The following is an 18145-nucleotide window of genomic DNA, read 5'->3' as shown; positions in this document are numbered from 1 at the left end:
TTAATGCATTAATGAGAGATGCATACATATCCAATAGTTTCATACTTTCGCAGCGTTTGAACTAGTTTCTGTTATTAGCACCTAAAAATACCTGAATTATATCTAGGCTTAGTTCAAAACTTGAAATAAATAAAAGTGATAACGGCAATGCATTGATGGAGAGATCAACTCCAGGGACTGGGTCTTATCCACATTTGTACAAATTACAATTTCATTGCCACTAAAGTGGTTAATATACATAAAACTCACAACTGAAATTATAACACTTTAGATGTCACTCATTTTTTCTACAAATTTAATAGCGAAAAAAGCACGACCTTACAACAAGTTAAGCAGTCATTTTTTGTTGTCTTCGCTACTTTGTTGATATTTTGTGGATCTGTCGCTGCCAACTTTGGTGACTGAGGTGGCAATTTGTATGATAATGGCCGGCATAGCTACCATGTTTGGCTGGGTGAGAGCGTTATTACCACCATTAAACAGCAATAAACCCGTCAGTTAAATTAAAGGTGAAGCAAAAACAACAAAATACAGCGACAGCGTTGATTTGTGTCATACGACCCGATCGCTAATAGTTAATCGCACGCAGTTTGCAATTTGAAATCGCGACTTTTCGCAGTGCTTATTGTCGTTAATGTTTGTAGCTAATTGCTTTTAATGTAACATATATATGTATATGTGTGTATATTTGTAGACGTATCGGTTGTAGTTACACTCACTGGCTGTGCGCAAATATTTGTTTACTAAAAGCACATATTTTGGTACAATTCCGGTAACTGCGGAGGTAATTAGGCTACGCTGTGCTGGAAAATTTAAATTTTCATGTGAAAATCTTTTGAAAATTGTACAAGCTGCCTATATAAACTTACACAATTTATTTGTGAGCATGTAAATATGAGCGCTTGCACAAATACGTTTATTTGTTGGTTTTCAGTTCATTTGCCGCATAAATACGGCGTGCACTGACGCAGTGGCTTAAATGTGGCGCAGACGCGTAACATGAAAAACTTGCATACGCTGGTTAATACCATACATACAAATATGCAGTTTATGCATAAAAGTATAAATATTTGCGTGTTTACTTCATGAAACTGTGAAAATTTCATTTGCCATTAAATTTTTCATTTGCCTTGTGGGAAGATTTATAAAAGAAAGTTATGTTTACTGTTCGAGTTTTCAAGTGAAAATGTATTTGTAACGGTGTTAACACATCTTATCAGTAAGGCGCTTATATAATAGGTCGTTCGAAGGTGTAATATATTGTAGAATGTAGAGGATATGTATAAAAATTAGCCGCTGTGACCTATCAGAGGAAATGCTTATCCATCGACGCGCCGTTTTAAAGGTCTTGAAATTTTTAAAGGACTAGAAATGAATTGGATATTTAAATTTACATTACATTGAAGTATTTTATACATAAAAGGTGATTCATTTGAAATTATGACCACGGCGTCTTTTCAGATGGTCCATCCGCCCAATTTTCAATGACTCGATCGAGCATTTCGACTGACAACTGGCGAATGACACGCGAGATGTTTTGCTCCAAGACCTGAATCGAAGCGCGATTGTTTGAAGAAACAAAGAAATATGGACCGATGATTCCAACGGCACACAAACCACACCAAAACGTTGTTTTTTTTTTTAAGAAATGGCAACTCCTAAATCTCTATAGGTTGCTCTTGGTCCCAAATGTGGCAGTTTTGCTTATTTTCTTACTCGTTCAACAGAATTTGGTTCGAAAACGTCGGATCTTTTTAGTACTTTTCAAAAGCTCATAGAGCAGTGCGATGTCGCTTTCGTAGGTCGAGTGGCTTCAGGTCTAGCACAAGCTTTATTTTGTACGCTTTCAGGTTAAGATCTTGATGTAAAATGCCCAAGTCGTTTCATCATACGTCAGTTCGGGTTGCTGCGAACGGCGCCGAATTAACTCTCAAAGGCAACGGTTTCAAATTTTTGGAAACATCCATCCAATATATGCAATATGTTATACTATAACATATGTATATCTTGGATCTATCATTTAAAAGCTAAATTTACTTGGTGCTTTCAATGAAAAATAATTACTTTTTGAACCCATCCGCTGCACTAACTAATTACAGTCGGTTAAATCAACAATTGCGTGTACGATGTTACAAATTACTGCATTAAACGCATTGTTAGTGCAAAAATTATACAGCTGCGAATTGTGTTTATCCAATTTGTTATTAAAGATATGTACATGCATAACACTCGACAAACCGCAATAACAAATGCGTTTATTAAATATGCATAAATAAACAGAACAGCGTTAAGCAATGAATTTTACATAATTTGATTTCACTTTCGCATTTCGTTCAGTTGTAAAAGTCAAGAAGTACATCAGCATTTTTATCAGTTTGTTCTCATGTACAAATGCTTCTTTCTACATATACACAGATATTTGTTTGTTGTTGTTTGTTTCTTCTTACAAAATATGTGTTTGTACATGGCTGCAAATGTGTGTAGGTTTTCCCCTTGACTGTGCTCTTGTACCCTGACATTGCAAGAGCACCCAGGCACACACACATACGAACACACCCAGACTGCCTGCATATCTGACAAAATTAAAAATTTCCTCGAACATTTATCGCATTTCGCCAACATCTGCGACGCGTTGGCCTTACAATTCATACATATGTATGTATGTATATACTATAAGTATGCGCGTATAAATGTGCATAAAGAATTTTATATCCACATTTGCTATATGTATATTCTATGATATCGTACTGTATGTGCGCACAGGCGTTGATGCCTACGCACAAAGTGCACACTTGTGACTGTAAGGGCATATGCACTCATGCAAGCCGAAATATCCATCTATAACTGAACATACGGGCGTATATATGTATGTATTATAGATACGTACATATTCAATGTAAATCTTTCGAATTGAATTTTTTGGACTTTCCACTCTTTTGTGGCCGAAATGTTTTAATTTCTTTCGACTCGGTCATGTCAGCGGCACATTTCAGCTACTGTAAGTAAGACATTAGTAGGTCCCGTAGGGAAAATGTTTCACTAATGCAAAATGTTTTTAACGGTTTTATATTAGTCCTGAATAGAGGCGCTTTACATTTTCTACATATCCATTTTATTTGAAAAATATTTGATACGTACTTTTTTCATAAATAAAAAATCAGACTGCAATAGATCGTCGCACTACAAATGGTCTTGTTGTGTTTTCTAATGATATTAGTTCTTCATACGGACTTGAAATCACTACTGATTTAATCATAATCTCTCTTTAATTGCCAACCACTAGGTTCTTGTGGAGTTGGTAATAATAGTCGCTTTAGTGACGTCACGTTAGCGGTAGCTTTTTGCTATAAACAATTTTGGGAAAAAAATCGTTTTTCAGATACATGGAGGAAAGTTTGAAAAACACAGTTTTGAGTAAAACGGGTTTAAAGTTTCCAGCTGCCAACAGCTCCTTCTTCTAACTGCTGTCTCTTTGACATTGAATTTCTAAAAATCACTTTACTACCTTATTCTAAACATATTAAGAAAGCGATTTATGAAAAAAAGTTTTGAGCCCATCACATTAAGCCTTTAATTCTCAGAGAATTTATTCGCTATACTGTTTGTATCCTATTTAATAGACTCAACATGAATTTCATCACCGAGTATACTCATTTAGAGTACAAAATATAAATTAACAAATTAATTCAATTTGGAGTTCCTGCTGACCACATTTCGCTTCATAGTTGTCTTTTATTTACAAATATACCGTTTTATGGACATCATGCATCGTTTGGCAAACGCATCGGTTCACTTGACACTCGGAGGGCACATCAAGTAAAAATAAACTCATTTACAACAAGTTTTATGCGATATCTGTAAAACTTGGCGCATCAAAGCGCTACGATGAAGTAACGCAATACTCATACAGCTGGGAATATTGAATACTTGTCTCTTTATAAGAATAAATATCAAAGCATGAATTTGTAATTGCAATTACCAGTGAAAAAGTGTTCATCACGTTCGTTAAATTTTATTTATTTTCGAGCTGATTCTTCATATAAAGAAATTTCGCCGTTAAATACGAAACTCGTTGAGAACTATTGTTTTCGCCGAGTAGATGCCGTACTGGCATCGGTTGGTGGATTTCACGCATGACATCATCACCACAACCGAGCGGTCCATCATTATCATTGTAATCACTGCCTAGACGGATGGATGCGCAAATGAGCGCACTAGCCGACTAACTGACTGACAGCCGAGCTGAGTGATGGACAACTAAATATATGTATAAGTACGCAGATAGTTGTTGCTGCTTCAATAATATTATTCCCACTTCGCACAAGCTATACAACTTAAATACTAATTGTGCAAAGGTGATGTGTATCTAAAGCGATTTTATAAGGTTGTCGACGAAATGTTACTTAAAAATAACTACAACAACAAGTGTATGCATGTACATATGTCCTACTACACCCATAAAGCAAAGGCTCGTCTGCGTTTTTGAGCGTGATTGCACCCAAAGCACGTAGAAAATTTAAATTAAAAAACTTTTTCAGACAATTTACTATGGCGCACATGTTTTGCCTGCGATTTGCAGTGACACCCACGTCGCGAGCTCTGCAAGTCAGTCTTAAATACTACGCGTAACGTAAACTTCTTCGCCGCCAGCAAATTGATGAGGATATCTGCGCAGTCTCATGCGTCTAAAGGTTACACAATGCCGAAAATGTATATGAATTATTGTGTGCTTTTCACAACTTTGCGATTTACACCAGAGCCGAATGGTTAATTACTGCGAAATAGATTTGAATCTAAATTACCGGCTCGTCGTGAACAAAAAAAAAAGCGAAAATTAGAAAATAAAAACTTGTTTTATAATCGCACTGTCCATTTTTTCACAATAGTATATTATATATTTTACATACAGTGCATTCACCCGCGATTAGTTATGCCTAACGCACATTTCAGCAATATGAGCACGTATTTTTATTAGGAGAGTAGTTCTCATTTAAGCCATAGTTTCGTAGCGCTTCATAGTTTCATATATTTCTAAAAGTTCTGAACTTTCATTATATGTATATTGGCGAATATAGCGTACATAGGCGTTCCATTTCCATTCAAACTACTACAAACTATTTCTCTTTGCCATCATCACTCATACTATAATTAAACCGTTGAACATTGGTGAAAATTTTAAGAATTTTCAAAAAACTTCCATATAGTTGAACACACTGTTTCCAATCCCTCTCAAATCGCGAGAATCACCGACATTTTATGATATGTATTGCAGTTCTATAGCATATTGTTATGGAAATCATATAAAAATTCAAGAGAAATAAAACTTTACATTTACATAGGGCTGATATAAAAATCAAAAAATATTTTTGCGGTGACACATGTCACGGTTCGTGTCCCAATCGCTCGAGCGTTTTTATGTTTGTAACTCTTTTATATAGTATTTCGGTGTTTAATGTCGGAAAGCGGATTTTCTCTTTTTGGTAGCATAAACATAGTGCAGTATTATGACAGTTGATTTGATTACCACACGGGAGATACCATTACAACTGAATACATCTATGAACATGAGTATGAATATATTTTTAAAGTGTTTTCTAAAAACACAATTGAATATAGTCAGTATGAGTTTTTGAATAAAACAACAATGAAAAAGTAGTTAAACAGATATGTATATACTATATACAGAATGTACTGTATATAAGTATGTATATTTGGTAGGTGGGTATATGCGCATTTATTAAATATATGTAGTTATAAGCTGTTGAAAATTTAATCGGATTATATGATATTTTTGAGCATATTATTTGATTGATTTAATTAATTAAGGCATTGGGAGATTGAAAAGCTTTGTGTCAACGTCTTCAACCCAAAGTCGATTTAATGATAGTGAGTGTATGACAATATTATTGCTGCACTTTATTTTTAAATGAACACCTTGAGATTTATAAATTTTTTTGGAAATAATTTAAAAATATTCAAAAGGAATACATTAGTTTCGAAAACATTGCACATTAAAGTTTAAGTGGGTGAAGAGGGAGGTGCATACATACATATAAGCTTCTAAAATGAGTTTTAACGTCATAAAATGAAATTAGGAAGTATAAATATTAATATATATGTATATCAGAATATATTTAAACATTTTTCAATAAATTTCAAAAAAATAAAATAATATATTTATATACAAAATACAGTTGAACTTCTCTAACTCGAATCACCATAATCCACAAAAAAACTTCGAGTTATAGAAATTTTCATTAAAACATAATTTTTTCAAAAAGCTGTAAAATATATTGGTCTACAACTTTGGTTTCGCCGTTTTTTGTAAATTTAAGGCTTTTTTCACTTAGGACAGCCTCACCGTACGTATCCGAAAGTATTCGATGAGCCTCAGCCGCACTTTTCTTGGAATTAAAAAAGAAAAGCAAAATTTTCCGCAAATGTCGAGAATTCGGCTCAAAAAGTGACATTTTCAGTTGAGAATAAGTTTGGGATGCAAACAGATCTCTACAAATATTTTGTTGGGTTAATGTTGACACAAATGTCCAAGATCGATATAAAAAAAATCGATTTAATTGACCAGTTCTTGGCCCTAGAGACATCTACTGGAAAACGGCGGAAGCAAAGTTGTAGACCCAATGATTTACCCATAGTTTTAGTTATTTACTTCGGAACAATTTTGATGGACATACGTTAAAAGATGTTTTCTGTAATTTTGTTTGTTGCACTTTGCTGTTGTTTGGCTCTTGACGTCTGTATCCCATGCCTTTGTTACATGATCTATGCAATCTGCAATAGTAAATCCATAGTAAAATAGTAAAATTTTAAATTTTGTTTTATGCCCTGGTCGAAAAGTTCGATTTATGGAAGGAATTTTGTATGAAATTTGACTTCTATTGCCAAATTAAGAATTCCAGTTATGGAGATCTTCGACTTATAGAAGTTCGAGTTATGGAAGTTCCACTGTATATAATAAAATGTTTTATTAAATATGGGCATATGCATATTATTCTATCTATAGGACTAGATCTATACCCACAGAGATATTCGAAACGATATTTGGCGTTGAAAATGCGTATCTAGAAATAATTTCATCCTACTAATGTTTAGCCATTCTCGAACTTCTCAAAAATATTCTTATTTTTTGCAGATTGATTCACATTTGCTATGGTTTAAAATTGTCATTTGGTCATTACTTACGTACTTGCCTATATGAGTAGTTTTCAACGTGTAAGAGATATGTGTTAAGTTTTCATTGTAGGGACATATTCCAAGCTCCAATATTATGAACTCAACTTACTAGCGCATTTTGCAATTAATCAACACATATTCGCCAACCCAACCACTCATAAGTGAACATTCATATTGAAAATCTATTCAAGTAGGCATAAAGTACAACAATTAAAACATTACGTAACCCGAGTGAATGTTTGCTTAGACCCCCCAAATTCAATGTTGCAAGAAACATTCTGTTGCAATTTAAGCTTAGTTCAGCTCGTTTTTCATGCAATTCTTTTAACGCTTTCGAAATCAACTGGCGCATAAAATGCTCGTACACATTTCCGTTTTTTTCATCCATGTTATAATTAATTTGCTTTATATACTAAAATTTTCAATTACGTTTCGGTTTCGTTTTTAGCACAACAATTATAGCAGTTATCAGAGCATTTTAGAAATTAATTTCGGTGAATGAAATCGGTTTCGGTTTTTTTTTTATTGCAGTATGAACTTATTTTTTTGTTTGTGTTTTAAGTTTCTATGTTCATAATTTATGTTATTTAAATTGTGTTTTCGGCTAACATGAAGAAGTGGGAATAGAAAATAAAAGTCAAACAAGTGTACAAAAAATGTGCCCTGCAGGAAAAATTAGGTAAGGGAACGTTGACCCCCAGAAAAATTTGGAACTATTTGCAAAAATTCTAGTCTGTTAGAATTTCTTGCCGTTTTATACGGAAATTATTATTATTTTCAGAAATAACATAGTTTTGTTATAATATAAAAAAAATCTGTTTTTTAATAATTTTTTTGACTTTGCAACACAAATTTAACAAATATTTTTTTTTTCATTTTTTTCAGGTATGTGAAGAAATTAGTTACTTTATACATGCTCATCTTTTCCTAGAGTGTATTTTCTCAGGTAATCATTTATCTATTTTTACACATTTGTATATTTAGATATATGTCCACACATGTACTACACAATTCGAAAATGTTCTAATAGCTGTGTGAAGACACTATTAATAAGAATAAAAGATAGTATTTATAATGATGCGATGTTTTCCATTTGTATAGACACATTTGTATAGAAGTAGTCACATGAAAAGGTAATTTGTTCGCTAATTAAATATTTTAGTTTATTATCGTTATTATAAAGCTTGGGATTTTTGTTAGTGATTGAGCTTTGAATTTTGATATAAACTTTCAACCTTAAAATGGAAAAAGTTTAGATTTTTTTAATAATTTTTATCATTGCTGTTGTTGTGGCATAAAATATTTATCAAATTAAATGCTAATGACAGTTCTTAGTCGGATATAAACCCATGCTGTGAAGATCCGACTATAATAAAACGGTATTTAGTAACATCTTACATTATAAAGTCTGCTTTAAAAACGGCAAAAAATTTAAATTGAATTGAAAATAATGCTCGTTTATTTTTGACTATACCTTAGAACTATACCAGTACTTTTTGATCTAATTAAATTCTCTCTTCTTTCCCTAAATTTTATTATATTTTTTCAGAACATACTGAATTAGAATCAGCTTGGAGAATAATTAACCTCTCATAATCTCTTGGTCTCTAGATTCTATCTCAGCAACCATTAGAACTAACAATCATGCTTATGATACTAAACTCATCTTAGCTATGAATAATAATCCTAATATCACTGCCCATCCATCATATGATGAATAATATGATAAGTGACATCAGAGTCTTCTATGTCAGACCTTTTCTAAATTTTATAAAGTTGTTCATCGATTTTGTATAACGTACAGAAGACAATGAAATACACATGTTTCTAACAAAGAATAGTATAAAAATATTATTTTAAAGAAATATTAAAGCAAAAAACTGTATAAAGAAGCATGAAATTCACATTTTGAATACTCATTTGAATACTTGAGACAAATAAGCCACTCTTCCAAAAAAGAACAAAGCAGAAATCAGCTTATACTTAAAAGATTCAACGCGTGTCTAGCGAGCCGCAATGCGCTTTCCGCTCGCACCTCACGTTTTCGCATTTAATTCGTAGTTAAATCTTTTTTCGAACGCTATTTCTGCTTCGCCACAATTTCGAATACTTCTCAGTTCTTTGTTGTTATACCAAAGCAAGCGGACGGGCAAGATAGGCCTATTATTTATAGCCGACACAGGATTTGTTGAACTTTCGACGAACAATGGCTGCATAGTGACTATGATTCTAAACCCATTTTATAGCTGCCTATCGAACAAATAGCTTAAGCCATTAACACTGACAGCGCTGGATTAAAGATACTCTGCTCGTGCGGCAATGAGTGAGATCTTTTATGCGATATACAATGTGTGTATACGTATGTATATAATAAAATTTTGCATTACTTTCAACAATTTTCGGGGTCAAACATGGTACTGGTAGTGAAAACAATAACAACAAATAAAAAGTTCATTGAAAGTCACGCTTAAATAGTGAAACACTCATTGTTTTTGTTGTTTTTTATTTTTCAATATACGATATTTTAATTAAAAATAGTGGATGGAAAATAAATTGCTAAATGTTTCCAATTAAGTGGCTACATTGATCCATAAGACAACAAAGTTGCCTTACACTATCGCCTTTCATACAATCGACGCCAATTAAGCAGCGCAGCAAGCGCCAAACGCCGGTCGAAGCAATGCTCTTAGCAACGGACATTGGCCGCCGCTAACTTTTATTGTTTGTTTTCCCGTTTATTAGCGTCTCTTACATTTCACGCATATTTATACAAGCGGCAACAAGCGTATTTTGTTTCACAATTTATGCTGATTTTTATCTTTTGTGCAAAAAATAGTGTCTTCCCACTGCAACGTCCAGTCTTCAGCAATCGATCATCAATCTGCTGTCTGTTTTGCCCGTCCTATCGATATAACTATCTATAAAATATAATTTAAATATGTATACTATCGCTATTTCGTTCTTATTTTTTTATCGTCTATTTTGACTAGATAAGCGTGTTTAAGTCAGTGTGTCTTTTATTAACCTCCGGCTATGAAAGCTGCCTTCTGACACCCCAATCTGTTCGTACATCGACATTGACTTATTGACATATCACACACGAGTTCGCTTATGACTTTGATGCCAATGTTGCCGGCTGTCATAAATGTGTTCAAGTGGAAATGTGTAGTTTCTATTTTCCCCATTTCAAAATTCAAAAATCAGGCATACGAGTACATACAAATATGTAAGTGGTTAAAAAATATGTTTTCTCTGCACTCTGCGTGTCAGTCAGTCAAGCACGAGTTGATAGAAAGTCTAACATATGACAGCTTAATATTTACACACACACACATACATTGTACGTATGCATCTCGTTGAACTCCACACAATAACGGTAAATAAAACAAAATTTCAGTTACAGTTTTTTATTATCTTTACATCTAGTGACCAGTAGTGGGCCAATAACCTGCTAACACTTTGCCATACAAACAGTAATCTCTTTAGCGCATTCATTATGGAAGTACAAGGGTGGGTCGATAAATTATAAGCTTTGGCTGCTTTTAGTCGACAACTATCACATTCTTCACGAAATATGAACTAATTCTTTGTAATAGTAATCAATAAATACATTGGAATATCTTCTACATCACCGGTTCGTAGATTTTTCACAATTTTAATTTTTCCAACCTGGTTTTCTCGATGTCTTGCTAACAATATCAAATATTATTGATAAAAGGCCATTTCGAGGTCCCCTTCTTTTTTATAAACAAAACTCTTCTTAGCTCTTTCAAATGTTGGCCGCGGCTACGTCTCAGATGGTCCATCCGTTGAGTCCAATTTTCGATGACTCGTTCGAGTATTTCGGTTGGTAACTGGCGAATAGCAGGTATGAAAGTGAAATTATATGCTCTCCAAAGTGTTCTCTCAATAAATCCATTGATTGATGCGATGTGTGGGAAGTGGCGACGGCTTCTTGAAACCAAACCAGATAACGAGCTTCAATTTCAGGCATCAAATTGTCGATTAACATGGCGCGGCCGCCATTGGCGGTTATTGTCGTTATGTTCCCACCGGCATAATTTTTTAAGATATATGGACCACTGATTCCACCAAACCGTTGTTTTTTCTGGATGAAATTGGGATCGTAAGTTGAGCGATATGTGTGAAACACATTCTTTAAGAACGTGTTTTCGGAATAAAGTTGTTCAATTTGTGAACATTGATCAGGCGTAAGTTTTTCCATGATGAAATGCCAAATGCCGTGATCTGTCAAAAAAAGGCTTTCAAAACAAAAGTACCTCTACTTGGATCAGCCGTTATATTAACCTATTGTTGTAGCGCAGACTCCATTTTTACATGGTGTTCCGCTCCAGTTACGCTGTCCCTGATCGTTGTTGGATCAAAGATCTCTGCCTATCTAACTACTATTTATTTTAAGTTAACAGAAAATAGTCAAAAAGCAATCGTGTGGACTATGAGTAAAGTAACAGGCCCATGTAGGCCTGGGAGCGTCTGCAATAAATTGCTGGTAGTTTCTTCAATGAATCCTGGCATTAACGAAATGGTATTTGTAGACGATGGTTTCAAGTCTATCTTTCTTTGGTCTAGTCTTAATCTATGTAAGGCCATCGTGTTGCGCTATTCGCAGATTAATTTTATGCTGTCCATTGCAAAAGTTGCTGGTGTAAAATTTAGTGAAAGTATTTCAAATAGTCTCCGTTTGTCAAACCGTACTTCTTTAAACTACCGTGTAAATATGCATTTGAGTTCACTGTGCGCTTTCAACTATTTATATTAACTTACAAAGTAAACATATTATTATATATGGTATGGATATGTAGTAGTAATCATATTTATACATACGCAAATATTTGCTCATTAATTAATTAATATTTAAAATGTTGTTTGGACTAACTGCGAATATTGCACGCTCGAGGCGAGGTCGCGTATTTCTGCGGAAGCCTTGGCGAGCGTGCCATTTTCGCGCATGTTTAAAAATGTAAAAGCCTCAATTGGTGGATATGCAAATTTTTATAGGTTTGTGCAAATAAAAATTTTTGTACATATGTTAGCAAATATGATTTGAAAGCATCGCTGCAATCGTTACATTAGTTGTACCAATATTTAGCGCAGCGTTGCATTCGAATAGTATACTCACTATGTACCTACCTTTATACAAATATACTCGCATATATGCTCCATGCAAACGACTAAAAGATGTACATGCATTCAATATTACAACCCTGTGCTGTGCGTGCGGTTTTCGTGATTTCGCAACCTTAATCGTATAAAGCAATAAAATGCAGAAACACCTTGCTTTCGACACCTTTTTCGTTGGCGTTGTTGTTGTTTTTTTTTTATTTTTTGCAACATATTTTTCTGTCATGTTAGCGAATAATTTTCATTTATTGCCTTTTCGTTTATTTGTTTGATTTATTGCCTTTATTTTAAACCTCCATTGACTTAAACTTTGCATAACAGGCGTGGTGGATTGACGGCTATTTAAAATGTATTTACATATGTATGTATGTCTGTAAAATACAAATAAGTCCTCTAGGTACCTTGCAATGAAATCCACTAGTTATAAACTATTTGAACCGCCAGCATAAGAGATATCTGATTGGGAATGGCATCTCTAGATGAGTACAACGACCGAATGGTCAATAAAATTTTGAGTTGAAGTCACTTTCTCAGATTTAGTGGTATATTGCCTTCGGTAAAGAGATCTCTCTAGATTTGACATTTTTGAGTGGACAGTGAAAGGTCGGGAAATGTATCCACCTTACTGAGTAGGAGAGTTCCTACACTGGTTCAGTTGATTCAGGAGATTCGTACAAAAAATATGGAAGGGGTGATCTATCAAGCTGTTCACACCTTACCAAACGCAGTGATTTTCCTAAAGGGCATCTTGTTAGCACCCGGATAGACTCATCGGTTTATATATGCACCAGTAATTCGTAAAACATGCTGTATACAACCAACCACCAGTCCTTGATTTTAATTATATTGCACTGGCTCGGATACTTAAGGCAACTTAACGCATAAGTTTGCACCAATGTACTTATGTACTTCGATATGTAAACGCATGTGTAACGACTTTTGCCGATACCTGTGTTTAATTACATTCCGTTTACTTGGCCAAGGCAGCTCGCGGTTACCCATCGCCAATTGTTATGTTGCAATGCTTTGGTTCTAGTCACGCTGCCACGCTGCCACACTGCATAAATGCATACGAACATATGCACATAATAATATTAAGTACATAAGTATTTTCACCAGACACAACGCTTGGAGCTTCACTTTGCTGATTGCCTATCTGGCAGCCGGTTTCATAATCGCGTTGTCGCTGCGCGTTCGTTTGGCCTTTCGAACTGTGCGATTCGTGCTAACTGCCTGTCTGTTTGCTCGCCAACTTGCAACTGCAACAATATTTAGTATTCAACACTTTGTGGCAACACGCATTTTACTTTGCTATTTTTAACCTAATACCAATGTTTTTGTTATTATTTTATATTTGTCCGCAAGTCGCCTGCTTGGCTCCACAAATCAGTTTTATGCGCTTTGGAATTGACCTCGTCGCCTGAATTTCGTTTAACGTCTTTTACACTTATATGTATGTATGTAAGTATGTTAGTTTGAAAGGTCGTAAACACGGTTTTTATTTCCTTGTGCGCATTCTACTTCCTCCGCTGTCCTGATTCGAGTTTTTTCCTAGACGTACATATGTAAATCTGTATGTTTTTATATACATAGTGAGTATATTGTAAATATTCAACGCTTATCTACACATTCAAATATGCATATGCCCTGGTGTAGATCGAAGACCCACCTGCCTGACTTTTCGGATTTTTAGGTTTATTCTCTCTTTGGCATTTCCTACTGGTGTTTTCTTATAACTTTTATGTTCTTTTGTCGTCATAGTAAAAAACTCTTCTGGTATGAAAGTGAAATTTGTATGTTATTCGGATATTTTTTAAAGTCATTGAGTCACTTGTCCAAAAAAAGGTCTTGCGGTGGACATCACAACTCATTATTGGTTTATTGGTTTAAATTAAAAAACCAAAAATATTTAGATAGTAAATGGATAAATCTGGTTAATGAACGAAGGAAAAAAGAAAATATTGATTCTAAATTTTGACAGAATTTAAGCTAAAAATAATAATTTTTTGGTCTAAATTTCGGCATATATTGGCTGGAAAAAATAGTTATAATAAAACTATAAAAAATCCTGCGTTCATTAACTAAATAGTATTATTTCAAAGAAACTTCATAACTTTTTGAGATATCTTGTTCACCGACTTGAATTGATATGATATTTTTGGATAATATTTTAAAAAAAATGTTTACCGATTTTGTCGTAGTGAATAGTAGTAAGGCCAAGTGACATTTTTCATAACTTGCATAGTCTTGGTCCTAAAAAAAAAAAAATTTTTTGCACGCGTAAGTACATACGAGGTGTAAAGAACCTGTTTAATCATTTAACCCCCCATTGTCATCGTAAGTTAATCTAACCTTAAGTAACCTGTCAAGGCTATCCTCAGCCCAATACTCAATTTAAGCTAACATATTTTAACAGCCACTTCCTGTAGTTGTCAAGTCAAAAAATTATTTAAGTACAATTTCATTAACATTTTGAAAACGCGGAGTAAGATTTTAATTTCGCTTTCGCTTACATTTTTTATGTTCGTATTATATGGCATAGCAAGCCGGAAACCTTCGTGGTTTATAGCTATTTTTTAATGCAGTTGATCGTTTATCATCAACATGGGCGCTCCTTATAACAAATTTGAATTCCTACCTACCCATTCAACTATACAAACACATGCACACATATAATAATTTTGGAAGCATTTAAAAATCGCTAAAATTTTATCTGCAAATTCTGCGCACAATCAGTACGTCGCTTAGCCAAGGACCTTTTTCCGTATGCATACGTAGACGTCCCTGCATGTGAATGTGTTCACTCATACAAAAGCATATCTGGTAGTAAGTACTATTTAAAAAAGGATTAACCTCGTTTCAACACAAGGTCGCTTGGAGTAGAACTGATTTGCCGGTGTAAACAGCCGCGTTCGCAAGCAAACGAACACTACTATTTGTGTATATAGACTTACAGATATGTGCGTATATTGTAGAATTCATATGATGGATGACTTGCGCTTAGCCATACTATAATCCTTGAATATATGTACATATATATGCATATATAGTTGTAATATACATATATGGATATATAATAGAGACATTCAGAACGTTACTATATTTGTATTTATTATTTACGAATAAATACAAATAAAGCTCTTTAAGAAAGTTTACTGGTAGCACTATTAATGGAAAGTATTACCAATTTAATATAATTAAAAATATAAAGTAATCCGAATAAGCCTCTTCAGAAGGGTTACCAAGTCTTTATTTAAATTTTAACCTTGTGTTTTTCATATATTATATGTATATGATAATTTCGGATTTTTATTCTCTCGCAACAAAGTTGCTAAGAGAGTTTCTATACTAATATAATAAAGCTGAAGAGTTTGTTTGAACGCGCTAATCTCCGAAACTACTGGTTCGAATTGAATAATTCTTTTTGTGTTGGATAGTCCATTTATCGAGGAAGGCTATAGGTATAGGAGCGAAGAAACAGTGGTAAATGTGTAAAAAACGGGGGAAATTATTTATCTTTGAGGGCTTCCGTTCCTTGCGCTGCGAAAGCGGTTCGAGATTAGATACGCTAAGGATCGAGAACGGTTGGACCATTATTGATGAAATGTTCAGAGGTTGTTCGTTGTGGATCTTGGAAGGTTTAGTCGGAAAATTGTAAAATTCCAAAAAGTGCCTTTTTTCCATACATTTTTTTTTTCAATCTATCTATAAAAAAAAAAAACAATTCGGAAAAGTCGGAAATTGGCAAGTGGCAACAGAGAATTCAGAATTGCAAATGAACGGTGACATCTACAATTAAGCATTGAAATTCATATGCCATCACCAAATCGTCAAATTAGAGATGTACTGGAATCGTGCATACGACAGAATAACTTTGGAACAACAAGTATAAAGAAATGTTCCATTATCTAATGTTGCTGTTCATTAAATAATGGACAACCTATGATGAACCTATGATGAATTGATTAAGGCTGTCCATGATGGAAATGGTGAACTTTTATTTCTTGATACGCACGGTGGAACTGGGAATCCTGATTGATTCTGATATCATTGACTTTGGCAACAATACGATCTCAAAATGGCATTACGTTGGCTCTCGCATCTACTGGAATTGCAGCAACGCTACTTGAAGTTGGAAGAACGGCACATTAGACATTGTAGCTTCAGTTAAACATGCAAATCTATGAAACATCTATGAGATGAGCGCAATTTTCTAGAAGCACTTGACAGAACAATGAAAGATCTGTGGAATAATAATCTCGCTTTGGTGTCGTAATGATACTGTTATTGACAAACACATTCTGTTATTTCGAAATCAACAACGGCGGAGGAATTGAACGCATGTCTCAAGTCATCGTACTTGTGGCGGCACGCGAAAACCATATGATTGACCATGAATATGCGTGTGTTCCTGCAACAGGATAGCACCGCAGAAGATCTGCAAAGAACTGGGCAAATTCCGGTTAATACTTCTAATGGTTTGATATCAATCCGAACATTAGCCAAATTTATCGTAACTACGATTGGTTGAGTGCACGATACGACTTAAAGTCAACTTCCGGGAGATTTGTGTTCATACACATCGATCGATCATGTTGAAAATGAAGACGAAGCTGTGAATTATCCAGTGATTTCTAAATTCTTTGTCATTATAATGCTTTGTCATTTATTATGCTTCGCAATCTTCAAGCAGCTATCGAATAATGTAATAGTTGCAAGAATTAAAGTTAAAGGGACTTACAAGGGGGCACAATGCTTGATTCCACGAATTTCCAACGATTTGCCATTTCAGTTCAAACGTATTCAGTTTCCAATGAGACTTGCATTTGGGATGACAATCAACAGGTCTCAAAGACAGTCGCTGGAGGTGTGTGGCATAAATTTCATTCACGAGTGGGAAAACCATCTTCTCTGTACATTTACGCATCGGAACAGAAAACAAAAAATGTTGTTTATTATGCTGAGTTGCATTGAAAAATAATTTAGAAAAATCGCAAATAAATGTTTTCCAACACTATAAAAATTCAACTTTGTTTTCAAAACAAATTATTTCACGCAGTGCAACGACTGCGGAGTCAGCTAGTAGTATATAAAACTTTAAATAGGCGTGGTTCTGCCCACTTATGAGTCAAAAACCATATCTCCAAAACTACTCGACCAATGTCAATGAAATTCGGTTCATAATATCTTCCTAGCTTCCCAATGATATGTTGTGAAAATAGTCCAAATCGGTTCACAACCACGCCTACTTCCCATATACCAGAACTCTAAAGTCGGTCTGAATTGTTTACTTTACAATATATAAAGTAAGCACTAGTGAAAATATCGACACAGAACTTTGCAAAAATGCTGTATTTAAAGAGTGGCATCGCCGTTCTAAAAATCGTCAAAATTGATCCACAAGTTTTCAAGACTTTATATATCGAATATGAGGACCTCAGTACTTCTAACAAATTTTTGCCGAAATTATAGTTAAGTCTCCCAGATATTTCGAAGAAATTTTGAGGGAATATGATTCTTCTAATAATATGTCTCCGTGCCAACAATAAGTGAAATCAGGTCATAACTTCATCTATCTACTTAATATTAGGGTTTTAAAACTTTCAATGGACTTTATACCATATATATGTCGAATATGTGAGTCAAATTGTGTATTATATAATATTTATAAAATTAAATAAATAAATATCGAGAGTCTAAAATGTTCGGTGACACCCGAACTTAGCCCTTCCTTACTTGTTAAATTAAGATATTTTGTGTATATTTTGTGGATTGGACTTTTCGAATCGTTTTCTTAAGGGAGAATTTGATG

The 18145-nt window shown here is 34.2% G+C and overlaps 1 protein-coding gene across 3 annotated transcripts in view; it reads left to right on the top strand.

Annotated features, from left to right (window-relative positions):
- The window catches only part of LOC105214863 (uncharacterized), a 75819-nt gene that overhangs the window by 31186 nt on the left and 26488 nt on the right, over nucleotides 1-18145 (top strand). The gene's annotated exons all lie outside the window — the stretch shown is intronic.

The sequence above is a fragment of the Zeugodacus cucurbitae genome, chromosome 4 (assembly GCF_028554725.1).
Source record: "Zeugodacus cucurbitae isolate PBARC_wt_2022May chromosome 4, idZeuCucr1.2, whole genome shotgun sequence".
NCBI lineage: Eukaryota > Metazoa > Arthropoda > Insecta > Diptera > Tephritidae > Zeugodacus > Zeugodacus cucurbitae.
This window is presented reverse-complemented; position numbering and strand designations above follow the sequence as displayed.